Genomic DNA, 15,533 nt, shown 5'->3' with positions numbered 1-15,533 from the left:
GATATTCCAATGTTCGTGGCGCCTTGGACACCGGCGAACCCCACATACCCCCCATTGTTATCGGGGGGGCGGGGGGTGGATTCCAGCGATAAAAAAGAGGTCATACATATTATTATATAAGCAGATTTTTATAAGCTTTTATTAAACTTTGTAGTTTCTTTTGGTCAAATGTTAAGAGCTGAATAAAAACCACGTCCACAACAATACCACTACTGTTTTGGGGTAGAATATCTGATGAGTGGGTGGTACCTGCCCAGAGGAGCTTGTACAAAGCCCTACCACCAGTGAGTTTGCAATCACAATAAATAAAGCACAGGGAATGACATTCAAGTATGTCGTAATAGATTTAAGGGAAATAATGTTTTTAATATGGCCAATTGTATGTTGCCCTATCTAGATCCGGATGTGGCGAATATCAATAAATACTAATATCCTATGAAAATAAAACTAAAAAATTTGTATACCTACACTGAAATATTATGAGTCCGCTCTTAGTGATTCATTTAAGTTATACGCGGGTGAAACCGCTGGCACAGCTAGTTACTTAATATGTTCTTCGCAAATTATCAATAATGACTGTGGTCGAATTGCAACAGCTTGACAATATAGTTTAAAAAAAATGAATTTATATATCGCTCTTGTAAGAGCTACAATAGGAAGTTTATTGCCTTGGACATGTTTTCTTGTACGCTCAATACATTTAAAAAAAGAGTTTGTGTGCATTTGTTAACTTAGTCAATGTTTTTATTTTATCTATTTAATTTTTATTATATAATATTGTTTTGCTGTTGTTAACTGTTTAGTTAGTAGTTAGTAACAGCCTGTAAATGTCCCACAGCTGGGCTAAGGCCTCCTCTCCTTTTTTTGAGCGTTAACTGTTTGAATCTTAATAATTATTATTTGTAATTTACAAAATTGCTTGTTTACTGTCATACATGAATTAGTTTTGAGTGGAAACTTGATTGGTGTGTGATCGAGTTAATTTGTTGTGTAGTATATATGGCGTGTACTGTTTGTTTCCCAGATATAATAAAAAATTAAATAAAATAAATAGTTTTGTATATTCTGTCGAAATGGCCTAGTGGTTAGAACGCGTGAATCTTAACCGATGATCGTGGGTTCAAACCCGAGCAAGCACCACTGAATTTTCATGTGCTTAATTTGTGTTTATAATTCATCTCGTGCTTGACGGTGAAGGAAAACATCGTGAGGAAACCTGCATGTGTCTTATTTCATTGAAATTCTGCCACATGTGAAGCAGCCCGGTGGTATAAGCTCCAAGCCTTCTCCTCAAAAGGGAGAGGAGGCCTTAGCCCAGCAGTGGGACATTAACAGGCTGTTACTGACTACTGCTGATTACTGATATTCTGAACTAAGGAATTCACTGCGACTGATAAATAAATATAATATATGTTGTTTGTGTGTTGTCTTAATAACTAGCGGCCCGCCCCGACTTCGTCCGTGTTGAACAATTATCTTTTGTACACCAATGACTTTTATAGAGAGAAAAATTATACTTTGGGTTAGGTACATTAATGCAATTTTCGTAGGGTTCTCTAATTTTTTTGAAAATAAAATACAACTTTTTTTAACGCTGGAAAAAACACGTAACGGGTTTCCCCCACGGGAACAGTGGGGGGGTATGTGGGGCTCGCCGGTGTCCAAGGCGCCGAGTGCGACCCGAACATCGGAATACCCACTAAAAAACCAGCGGTACCCTTTCCGTCTTGACGAGGAGCGCAAAATAAAATATAGCCTATGCTAGCCTTTGATAATGTAGCATTCTATAGTAGAAAGAATTTTAAAATCAATTTAGTAGATTGAGTTTATCCATTACAAAGTAATATACAAAAAAATCAATATCTCTTCATAATATTGGTAAAGATGTTTTAAAATTGTCTGCGAATGTGTCACATGGCAGAAATTTCAGTCAATGAAATCCGGTACGATCCGGTCCGGTTATATAACGGCTCTGGATTTAGATTTGAATGATTAATCGTCTTTGTTACGAGTACGTGTGAGTGATAAGCTTAAATAGATAAGACGTGGATAGTTGAAATATTTCAGATTTATATAATGGCGCACTGCGTCATATTATCGTGTTATAGATAAAATTAATGCTATTAATAGTTCTTTATGTTACGTCACTGTTACACGAGATTTACTTTTCTTATTACGCAAGAGACGTTATGGCTTAGTGGGTAAAACGTCAATGACCGGTCGCGTGTTCAAAAGGGTAATGTTGTTTTGATACATTATTTGATGTTGAACGATTTCTTTCTATTACTTTGAACCCAGATGGCGACGTGACACGTGAATCTTGAAATTGATGGATTCAAAGCCAGTACTTAATTTGTGTTTTTAATTCATTTCGTGCCTGACGGTAAAAACATCGTGAGGAAGCCTGCATCGAATGTCAATCTGCCACATATGTAACCACGAACCCGAAATGGAGCATCGTGATGGAATTAGCTCCAAAACTTCTCCTCAAAACGCCCAGCTATAGTATATATACAAACTGGTCCTACAAAATTTATCGATTATATATATATATTAAGAATATGCAATACACGATTTTTAAATGCGTAAAACACGTAAAATAAAAAATAATTTAATTGCACTTCTAATTACAGTACGTTAAGTACGTTGCGCAGTTAACACGTAACAAACAGACCACTTTAATTAATTTCGTATTTATAATATTAGATGGAATAATTATTATGTCTCCGAATATTTCTAATTTTTGCTGGTTCGAATTGCAAAGTCAATTCGATCAAATTTATTATCTGTGAGTTAAAAACCAATGCTTAAATTAATTGGCAATTTTTTTTAATTATACATTTGTGCCATTTGCAGTTGGGCCTTGTGCCCACCCACTCGTAGTTATAACATACAATATATATATCATATTCTACCATTAAACAAATAGATTGATTGGCGAATGTTTATATATCATACTATTAAATATAATAATATAAATTATACTATAGTATTAATGTATATTGTAATGAAATCACTCGTGCGAAGTCGGGACCTAGTCTGAATTAAAAATAGATCGGAAGAAATATACGCAACATATAATTCGGACACGTCTATGATTCTAATTAAATCTATTTTTTTTAATTTCATTACATTGTCAATTCAATACAAAATAAAGAAGAATTCTACCTAATAATAAAATTACTTTTGGCTCAATGCATCACGAAATACGTGCGTTGAGCACGAGAAAGTTATGTAACACTATGAACGAGGTCGTACTACCGAAACAATGACGACTATTTACGCTTTTTTTTTCTGGAATATCTTTAACAACGCACGAAATATTCTGCCAATGTCACGCATAAATCATATGTGATCGGTTTACAATTTTTAACTTTTTTTATAATGATGAGCTTAATAGAACACCAATGTAGATATTTATTTTTTGATCTTACATATAATTTAATGCGGACATAATTTTAATAATTTTATTTATGAAATAGTAAAAATAAAACGTTTTATTTCAGACCATTGTTAAAAAATATTAATGAAATTAAAATTTGGGTTAATAAATAAACTTACTATTAATTCAGTTTTAGAAATATTATTATTATTAAATTGTATTTTATTGACGTTATTTATTAAGAATTACGTTTTTATTCGAATTTCGTAATTCCTATTTTAAATAATAATTAAAAAAAAAAACTAAAATACTAATTACAAAATATTGTAACACGTCCAGATTGGAAAGTCCAGTGCACGTCAATCTGAAGAGATAGTTGGTGCAGCCCACGAGCCTCATCACCATAGATTTTTACACACGATCGCACAGAATTCATCACACAAGCACTAGCAAACATTCAATATAATTGGCTTGTATACCTATATATAATATATATTATAGTTTCTAGATACGATACGAGAAATGTACTCGAAACACGCATATATATACCTTTTGGCGCGAAGCTTGATGCTTCGGACATACAACAACGGTGTGATAGGCTGTTTATCGTTTTAGTTGTTTTTTGTTATGAGTAATTACTCATTTGTTTATTACTAATTATAAAGTCAGTTATTTAACGTCATTACTCGTCCGTGAGATATTGACAATCGACTTATGGATATATATATATTTTTTCTTTTTTTTTTTTATTATCATACTCGTAGGTGGGGTGAGATTGAAAATTATGCTCGTTCCTGGCGATCTTCAATTGGGACACATGTGGTCTAACCATTGAACCATCATGACTCATATTTATGTACCTATTACTTGCTTCTTTTTTTATATTATAAAAGACCAGTTGATGCTCGAGGCTTCATTCGCGTTAAATGAAGGTATAAAAGTAGCCTTACTTATTTCGAGTTCAAGCTTGCTTCATACCAAATTTCATCAAAATCGTTTCAGGGTTTCATGCAAAAGAAAACCACTCTTACTTTATCATTTGTAATATTAGTATAAATATAGACAGACAAGTTCTTAGATAAACTGAAATAATTTTGAATAATAATTGTTTTATGAAGGAAGGAATTCTACTTTCTATTTCATAAATATAAAACAAGCTTTTTTATCTTTTAGCCTTAAGCTTTAACAAGCTTTAATTGAGTTTCAAGTTTTTTTTTTTTTTAAGAACATTTGGGGCAAAGGCTTATTACAAATAAAAATCATAATGTTTACATTTAAATGGTTTTACAAAATCTGTAAATATATTATAATTGTATTTTATGTATAGCCAGCGCAAATAAACACACTCGACTCGACAATGACTTATTATTATTTTACGTAAGAAATGGCCAACTGCCCGAAAACACGAGGTGACGCGACGTTTGCGGATTTTTCGTGGCGTTGCGTAAAATTTCCCTAATGCAGTAGTCGTGAGAATATGAATATATCGGGTTAAGAAACTTTATTTCGCATTAAGAATAATATTCATTTACTTTATTTTATATATTTAGATAATTATATACATATAAAAATCTCACTATATTATATTATAAAAACAAAAACCCCCAATGCTGCAAATTTTACTGGTGGTAGGGCTTTGTGCAACCTCGTCTGGGTAGGTACCACCCACTCATCAGATATTTTACCGCAAATCAGCAATACTTGATATTGTTGTGTTCCGGTTTGAAGGGTGAGTGAGTCAGTGTAATTACAGGCACAAGGGACATAACATCTTAGTTCCAAAGGACGGTGGCGCATTGGTGATGTAAGCGATGGTTACCATTTCTTACAATGCCAATGTCTAAGGGCGTTTGGTGACCACTTACCATCAGGTGGCCCATATGCTCGTCCACCTTCCTATTCTATAAAAAAAAAATGCCGTCTGTATATCCGTGATAAGCTCAAAATCTACCAAACGGATTTTCATCAGGTTTTCACCACCATTGGACGAAGAATTCATGCTGAAAGTTTGGGTTTATCGTTTTGTGTAAATTGGCTACAGTACGACTATGATTGTTAAAGATGTCGGAAATAACCATGCCGAATGGGAACTTTAGTGTGTGCGGTATAAACAAATTATGACATAAACTTTTAATTTTAGTTGTTTATATCTAATTACGATTTTTATTCGGTTGAGACGTGATACACAAAATGACATAACAAAAGAATTATTAAATATATATATATATATATATATATATATATATATATATATATATATATATCTATATATATATATATATATATATATCACGTCTCAACCGAATAAAAATCGTAATTAGTATATATATATATATATATTTATATAATAAAAAATCTTAAATGTAATAAAAACTCCTTACACATTTATAATAAAAAAATACATCGCTTTATTTATTGTAAAGCGCTTTATATGTATATACTTATTTTAACTGAGCAAATATAGACCCATATTTTACCCGTGTAAAGCCGGGGCTGGGTATAAATGATTATTAGATATATAATCTACAAATCGAAGATTCAAAACATTTAACAGATAATTAAAACAAATAATTACAATGAGCGTTGAAGAATACATACTTAAATCACTAGATAAGGCTGCTAGCCGCTGGGAGTCATTATTTTTGTGAGCAATACAATCGAGAACTTTTCTTTCTGGCGTGTATCTACACTCGTTGATCGATACAAATATTTTGCCAACGAAGATGACAATCGAGAAATACCATTTAAATTGAATCGTCATTAGTAGAATTTGTCCTCTGAAGTTGATTATTGATCTTACGTATCTATTTGCAAACAGCTCTTGAAGTTATTTAATAAGCGTTTAATAAGTTTATCATAAACATCCGGGTTATTATCGAAAGGTGTCGAAACGCGACGCCGTACTTCGTTTGACTTCTGAGAAATCCTCCTGGTATTTAAATTACGAGCGTTCATTTTTTATTACAAATTATACAAAAAAACAGCGCTAGATTTACACTAGGCATTCGGGGCTAGTACTCAGTGCGTCAAAATTTGGAATGTGAAAAAAAAAATCTTGTTCCCCTATTTATTTAAAATTGTATATCGTAACTTTATTTATTTTATGCAAAATTTTGATAACGGTACCGCGTTTCTTTTTGCCCATGGCTGCCACTCGTTAATATACCTATATTACAGATAATTCAACACAGACACCTTTTTTGTTTTTTTAATAAATCCTCCTTTCATCGGCTTCCAATTTTTTTCAAGCAATAGTAATTTTTTCTATACTATTATTATTGTTGATACATGTACTTTTGTCTTGTTTATTGAACTATACTAATTTTTACTACACTACACTATTTAATTTTACATGTTAATTGTCACAGAGTTATCTTGTAACATAGGCTTGTGGCGTCCTCTCAATACCATACTAAACTAATTAAGATGAAACCATAGACAATTTAGTATCTACTTAATAATGTTTTGACATATTGGTTACAAACACTGAGATTCTGTAGATATTTTTTTAATCTTTTAATAAATTTAAATGTCATATCAAAACACTATCAAAATAACATTTACTCAATAAAAAACTAAAAATAAAGATGATAAAAATACGATCCCGATTCAATTCCTGTCTTTTTTACTTTTTTAATTACCTTTGATTATTTTAAGGGGGCGGATTTAGGGGATTCGAGGCTACAGTCCCGGGACTTCCACAAGAGAGGGGCGATCACAATAGAGAATTTTAAGCGAAATTTATATATAATATATAATGTACAAAGATATATTGAAATACAAAAATAATTCTTATTTAATACTATGTATTCATAAATTTGTTAAAAGAATCCAGTTTGTTCCGCGATAAATTATTAAACAACTGACGGAAAAAAATTGTTCAAATTATTTGGAAAATAATTAATGGCACCTCTTTGTTGCCCCATGGCCTCCAGACCTCTAAATCCGTCCCTACTATTCTATTAATCAATTATTTAAATCGGAACCGAAACGATATGGTGTTAACATATACCTTTTTTTTAACGCTGGAAAAACGCGTTACGCGTTTCCCTCACGGGAACAGTGGGGAGGTACGTGGGGCTCGCCGGTGTCCAAGGCGCCAAGTGAGCCCCGAACATCGGAATACCCACTAAAAAACCAGCGGTACCCTTTCCGTCTTAATGAGGAGCGCCACGGGATCGCTTTCGCATGCTACCGTGACGCTCTGACATGTTAACATATACCTACCGTAATGTCAAAACTAAACTTAATTGTTAACTTTTATGACAAAAGTGTATAATTGTATTAAAGAATATAAGTAAGGATAAACGGCAACGATTACGCTTCGATTCGATTGCGATAAAGTTACAATTCGTAGTTATAGTACTGGTGGTAGAGCTTTGTGCAAGCTCGTCTGGGTAGGTACCACCCACTCGTCAGATATTCTACCGCAAAACAGCAGTACTTGGTATTGTTGTGTTCCGGTTTGAAGGATGAGTGAGCCAATGTAATTACAGGCACAAGGGACATAACATCTTAGTTCCCAAGGTTGGTGGCGCATTGGTGATGTAAGCGATGGTTACCATTTCTTGCAATGCCAATGTCTAAGGGCGTTTGGTAACCACTTACCATCAGGTGGCCCATATGCTCGTCCGCCTTCCTATTCTATAAAAAAAAAAGTTATGATCCCCCTGTATTCGTTGATTTTCAAGAAGGAAAAAATTACGATAAATTTAATAGCATTTAATTAATACGTAACGAATTTCTTGTCAGTTCTAATACTAAAACAAAATCTTATAAAGGGATATCGTCCTGCGGCATTGCATTCAAAAGCTGTTGTTTTTCAATTGTTGAATAAAACAAAAACTTTTAATTGTAATGTTCAATTACTTGAAATATATTTGAGCTATCCATGTACGTAACTTCTATAATAGGATATGCGGCAGGTCACGACCTCGCCAGTCGCCAGTCGGAGCCATCGATTGAACATCGCTGCCAACCTTCCCCGCGACGATGTTACGCAACATGACTTATATTGAAACAGAGTTTTGTTACGATCAGTTTATATAACGTACTTATTTTATCATTCAAAATCTTATAACCTTTTAGGTTTATAAGAACATGAAAATCACAATTATCACGTACAAGAAAAAACAAATTTAAAGCGGGTGGTTAAACTACAAAGCGCAGCTACTTATATGCATTATATAAACTCGAAAACGCGTGATATTATCAATAAGTTTTATTTATTTTGATTTAGTAGTTTTTTTAGTTAGGCATTAATACATTCATATTATTTTAATTATAAAATAATAATTTTTTTGCTTTATAAAATTCTTTTCTTCTTTATAAAACGTTAATTTACCCGTTCGACACATACCTATATTTTGAAACACATTTCGTAGCTAAAAATCACTTATTATAAGAGCCTGTGATATTTGACCTTAAAACACTTTAGTTCACGTTATTATTGTCACGACGTAATATACTTTTCGAGTACTAACTAGATTAGACAGGCGGGACGGGAGGGTCAAATTGTAGATAAGTAATTGAAGATCGCTTCATTTTCCTTTATGCTGTCATTAGCTATACGTACCGGCTTCGCAATCAGGCGCGGATTTCATTCCTTGTTTGCCCTAGCTCAGTGGTCGACAAGCTTGTCATACAAAAGAGGCAAATATAGACAATTTAAATTTATTCAAAAAGCCATTTTTTAACTTAAGCTTTGCTTTAGGTATCGTCGAAAAAGTTATTTTTTTAACCACAAATAGTATCAGTACATTTCGACGCGAGTGATTTTGTGGAGATAACATAATAACAAAACACATGTTTGCGAGCGCCTAACCAAGCTATTGTTACTTTCTATATGTGCCCTTTTTATAGACTTGCATTTAAAAAAAATTACTCTTATTTACAAAATATTTTGTGGAAGAGCCGCAGCCGAGAGGTCAAACTTTGCTGACCACTGCCTAGCTAGACCGATGGGAAGTTGCGCTCCTATTAGTTGAAATATTTAATAATCGGAATCTTTATACAGTTTTTTAGCGACATGCTATGAACTCTTACTTTAGTATTTAAGCGTTGATGTGTGGTTTTACAGCGGACGACACTTAAGACTACAGTAACAGTACAGAAACAGTAAGTATGAAGTTTTTCTTAAACAGCTGGCACCTTATTAAAAAAAGTAAAGTAAGTAACAGCCTGATAATACCCCACTGCTGGGCTAAGGCCTCCTCTATCTTTTGAGAAGGTTTGGAGCTTGAACCCACGATCATCGGTTAAGATTCACGCGTTCTAACCACTAGGCCATCTCGGCTCTAAGCTTAAGACTTCTACAACTACTAAAAAAATGTCACCAAGTCTAATTTGCTTGCATCGGCCTTTAGGAAAAGCCGGCCCTGTTCGCATTAATGAACTCCATGATATACCTTAAAGTAATAATAAGAGCCGCGTGGTGGAATAAGCTCCAAACCTTCTCCTCAAAAAAGGAGAGGAGGCCTTAGCCCAGCAGTGGGACATTTACAGGCTGTTACTTACTTTACTTTTTTTAATAAGGTGCCAGCTGTTTAAGAAAAACTTCATTCAAATATTTACGAATATGAATTTGCAGGGCTGGATTTTTGAAACATGTCCCAGGATATGTCTCAGCACGGCCAGCAATGTTGTTTCTCACGGAGACACAAATACTCCGTCCTGCCGATACCAGCTACCTTAATTATCCCGGCTACACGCTTGAAGAATCCTTCAAAGCGAAAGCCGGAGTATGCTTGTTCGTCAGGACGGATGTTTGCTGTCACCGACTGCGCTGCTTGGAGGACCCCTCCTTCTCCATGTTGGTGGTACGTGTGGACCTGGTTCGTCAGAGCCGAGTCTACGTGTGCCTCTACAGTTCCCACAATGGTGACTTGGAGACAAGCCGATTATTTGACCATCTTAATCGGGTGGCAGATGCTGCGCAAGAGCAATTTCCTAACGCGGAATTGGTGTTTTTGGGGGATTTTAATGCTCACCACGAATCCTGGTTGAAATCCCTCAAAACTGACCATGCTGGAAGGACTGCTCATGCTTTTGCTCTCACACATGACTTGACCCAACTGGTTGATCAGCCCACCAGGATCCCAGACATTGATGGGCAAGCACCTTCTCTACTGGACCTTCTGCTGACTTCTCACCCGGTGGAATATCAGGTTGTGGTTCAGGCTCCTCTTGGCTCTTCGGATCACAGCCTTATTTCTACCAGAGTGCCACAGGCCAAGCTGCTGCCACTAGCGGTATGCAAACGTCGCGTTTGGCACTATAAGTCGGCGGATTGGGACGGTATGCGCGATTACTATGCGTCGGTCCCTTGGAAGGAACGTTGCTTCAGTGGGAATGACCCGACAGCCAGTGCCGCTGCTGTTGCTGGCGAGATCATGCTGGGAATGGAATACTACATTCCTAGCTCAGATCTCGTCAGTAGGAGTACGCGTAACCGTTGGTTCACTCGTGAATGTGCCGATGCTGTATCGGCTAAGCAGGCGGCATATCGCAAGTGGATCAACGGCTGCATTAGCGGGGCATTTAACATTGACTCACTGAAAGCAAACTATAATAAAAATTCCAAGTCCTGTAGAAAGGCATACACGAGAGCGGATGCACAGCGCATTGTACAGATTGGTCATGACCTTGTTTCGCATCCTAGGGGCTCCCGTAGCTTCTGGCGTCTGACCAAGTCTGTGCAAAACAATTTCTGCCAACCTTCGCTGCCACCGCTCAGAAATCCGGACGGATCGCTAGCTCACAGTCCGCAGGAGCAAGCTGATCTCCTGGCTAAACTCTTTGCCGACAATTCCGTCATCGATGATTGTAGTGCACTGCCACCTACAATACCTGCATGTGGCCATACGATGCCTGACATTAAAATCAGGCAACGTGATGTGCGTGCGGAGCTGCAATCACTTGATGTACGGAAAGCTAGCGGTCCCGATGGAATACCAGCCATAGTGCTGAAGAAGTGCGCAGCGGAGCTGTCTCCTGTGTTAACGCGCCTGTTCCAACTTTCTTTCTCTTCGGGAAGTGTGCCGGAGGCTTGGAGAAGAGCTAATGTGCAAGCGGTTCCCAAAAAAGGGGATCGGTCTGACCCAGCAAATTATCGGCCAATAGCTATCACCTCAGTACTTTGTAAGGTGATGGAACGGATTTTAAATAACCAACTGATCCATTACCTGGAAGATCACTCTTTAATTAATGATCGTCAATACGGGTTTCGACCAAAACGGTCCACAGGTGATCTTCTAGCGTACGTAACGCACCTCTGGGGTGAAGCTATCGACAAGCATGGAGAATCGTTGGTTGTCAGCCTCGATATCTCCAAGGCTTTCGACAGGGTCTGGCACAGAAGTCTTCTCTCCAAGCTGCCGGCACTTCCAAAAAATGGAATTCCTTACCAGCTCACGTGTTCCCCTCCTCTTACAACCCGGGTTCCTTCAAACGAGGCGTGAAGAGGCATCTTGCGGGCCGGCAAGGCGAAGGCGGCTAGTGCAGAACGTTTTTCCCGTCTGTACTGGCCGTCGTCGCGTTTGGACTCTACTACCACTTACCAACAGGTGGAGTAGAGTCATTTGCCCTCCCGGAGAATATAAAAAGGATATTATTATTATAAGGTCCACGGTCATCTGATACTAAAAAAATGATAAAAGATCTCTCTCTAAGAAACTGGTCCACACTTCCAGTGACCCAAGACTGGCGCTTATTTAGCCCAAAGGCTGAGTCTAGCGGTGCAGAGAGGCAACAGTGCCAGCGTCTTGGGTACAATGCCACAGGACAATCTTTTAGACGGCGTGTTTTTTCCATAAATTTGTAATGCGTATTTTGTTTTTTTATTTTAATTTTACATCTTATAAAAATGACTGTACATAGCTTAAAAATAAATTAATAAGCTCCATTATAAAGCTATCGAAGTAATAGTATTAATAATATTGAAATTTGCTGTGATGTGCTAGTGGCGTAGCACAAGTCACTATTTTTGCATTTGATTATAAAAAAAATGGGGCATTGTAAAAAGAGTTCTCATATTGAATAACAATATTCTGATAAGTGAAAATGACATTTGTTGACATATAAACGACGTAACGAATAAAAATTTATTGATAATATTGCATGTTATTTCACTGGTAAACATTTTTTTACCACTGAAATTCCGCCTCCGTCAAGCCGCTGCCGGGTTCGGACCGCAGACCCCCCACCCCCTTCCTACGTCACTGCCTGTTGAGCTGAAAAATAACGATTGTTCGAAGGTTAAACTGGCTCACTCACCCATCAAACCAGAACAGAAAAATACGAACATATATAGAGAACTTAATATGTAGTAGAAATTATGTTTTCTCTCTCTATTTTTCTTATTAAATTTGTTTTCTTTTTTTTATTTCACTCGTTTTGCATCTCCTATTTTTTAACATTCGTTTTTAATATAATATGGGGCACAATTCTACTAATGTATAACGATGACGATACCTTTCCGTATCAATTTCAATCCAACTTTGACTATTCTATATTTATTCGGATCGGGACCGAACCGATATGATATTAACATATACCATGTCAAAACCTAACTTAATTATTAACTTTTATATCAAAAGTCGATAATTAAATTAAAGAATAGGATAACGTATAAACGGATACCCTTTGTTTCCAAAATGAATAAACATAATAATAAGTATGGGATTTCTATTCGTTGATTTTCAAAATTTAATATTTAATTGAGATGATGAAAAAGAGCAACCATATACAGAATTTCTTGCCGGTTCTTTGTAGAATCCGTTACCTTCTTGATACTCTAACATGATGATTCAAAAATCGAAAATATTTTTATCAGCCTACTTAAATAAATAATTTTGTTAAAATTATGATATTACTGGCATATAAATTCAAAAGTCTTTATAAAACAAAAGAGAAAAACATGTTCGAAATCCAAAAATCCCATTGTACGTCGCAATATAGGTACTATGAAATATTAATTAATTAATTAAAAATAACTCACACGGCGGCCGTGACCGTTATTTATTGTATTATATGATAGTAAAAGTGATAACATTAGACTAGCGAATCCGACGGTTACGCGTATCAATTCATTTTGTGTCCTTGATAATCAAATATTTTAAAGTACGTAATACCTATTTGAACTATATATATATCTATAAATTTTACATTAGATAACAGCGTAAAAGCGTAGTCTAAAATAAAAATGATGGTTTTGGATTTGGTAACTCGCAAATAGCCATTGTTTGTTCGTCCTGACTTTAGTCATGGAGTAAATAGATAATTAAACATCCTACAATTGAACAAAATTAGGTCGATGACTTTTCAAAGGCATTATAACTTTACAGGTCCTTCCATCTTTGTCACGACTTACAAGAGACTTAAATTATTCGACCGTAACTGGTTCAGAGTGCCCAGTGCGAGTTTTATTTTACTTATTCAATAGCGTTCGTGCGTTCCGATTATTGTCACTAGACGGCGTTGTTGTCATTCCATACAAATCGCAGTTAACGTCAACGCTGTCGAATAAATAAATAAAAAACTCGCATAATTAAATTAGGCTTAAAAATTTCAAATTATAGTTTCAAATATGATAACAGACAAGATATAAATGGAAAAAGAAAAAAATATAACATCATGTAATCATTTTTCATTGAAATTCTGCCACATGTGTATTCTGCCAATCCGCATTAGAGCAGCGTGGTGGAATAAGCTCCAAACGTTCTCCTAAAAGGGAGAGGAGAGGAGGCCTTAGCGCAGCAGTGGGACATTACCAGGCTGTTACTGTTACTGTACTGTTTGTAATCATTTTAAAAAATAATATCCTAAAAATTTCGCTAGTAATGCTGGCTGATTTTTTTCATTTTTATTTTTTGTTTTATTCTGTATAATCGTTACCTAAGCCCATAATGTATTTCTTCAGAATAAGACTTCCTTCTTAAAATCTTACTTCGATTACAAACCAGGTAAGTAAATAAAAACGTGATATACCAATATCACGGAGACAATCTTGTATTATACATATGTAATTTATTCTATATATATATATACTATTATTACATATATAAAGGCATATTCGCATAGAGTACAGTTATGTGTATCAACATCATATACTTGTAGTAATTTTATTAGTATAATTGTTTTTATATTTTGTTATAGTCATACAAAGAAACCTACAGACAAACTTTCATATATAGTATTTATTATACGAATATAGATATCATTAAAATATATTGTTAATAATTATTATTTTTGAACGCATGCATAATATAAAATTAAAACTTTATTTGTATTATAGGCAAAGATTGCGTTAGATGCGATTTTTTTTCCAACATCGTTTAAAATTAACAAATATAGTCGTATATTCTTGTAACTAATTTAACTATCGAACTTTCAAATTCTAATGGCGTCTGGTGATCCATTGACATAAGAAAGTTAAATTTACTGGTGGTAGGGCTTTGTGCAAGCTTGCTGGGTAGGTACCACCCACTCATCAGATATACTTGATATTGTTGTGTTCCGGTTTGAAGGGTGAGTGAGCCAGTGTAATTACAGGCACCAGGGGACATAAAATCTTAGATCCCAAGGTTGGTGGCGCATTGGCTATATAACCCATGGTTGACATTTCTTACAATGCCAATGTCTAAGGGCGTTTGGTGACCACTTACCATCAGGTGGCCCATATGCTCGTCCGCCTTCCAACTCTATAAAAAAAAAAACAGTTTAATGACCTATGATATGATTACATAAATGGAGGATATTTTTACGGTAATTATTAAATGTTTAAGGTATAACCAGTCATCGAAAATACCATCATTATTATATATCAGGTCAGAATAAAGGAAAACAGTTGCACTATAAATGTTCTCTCTGTGACGTCTCTTATCATCTCTCTGTATTGAAAACTATATAATTAAAACAATTTTAACTTCGATAAATTTCATATTCCAATTTTTTCTTTCAAATATATATATATTTTTTAAATTCATACTATGTACTGAGCCCTATATACACACATCCAAATTACTGTTGTCAGAATTAAGGAAGTTTCGAAAGTTTAAAGGTCATGCCTATCTGACGTCAGCATCCACCACGCAGCCGCGATCCTGGATCCATTTCTTGTATGACGTAACAAGCTGTTTCTTTCCCTGAGACT

The sequence above is a fragment of the Nymphalis io genome, chromosome 29, assembly GCF_905147045.1.
Source record: "Nymphalis io chromosome 29, ilAglIoxx1.1, whole genome shotgun sequence".
NCBI lineage: Eukaryota > Metazoa > Arthropoda > Insecta > Lepidoptera > Nymphalidae > Nymphalis > Nymphalis io.
This window is presented reverse-complemented; position numbering follows the sequence as displayed.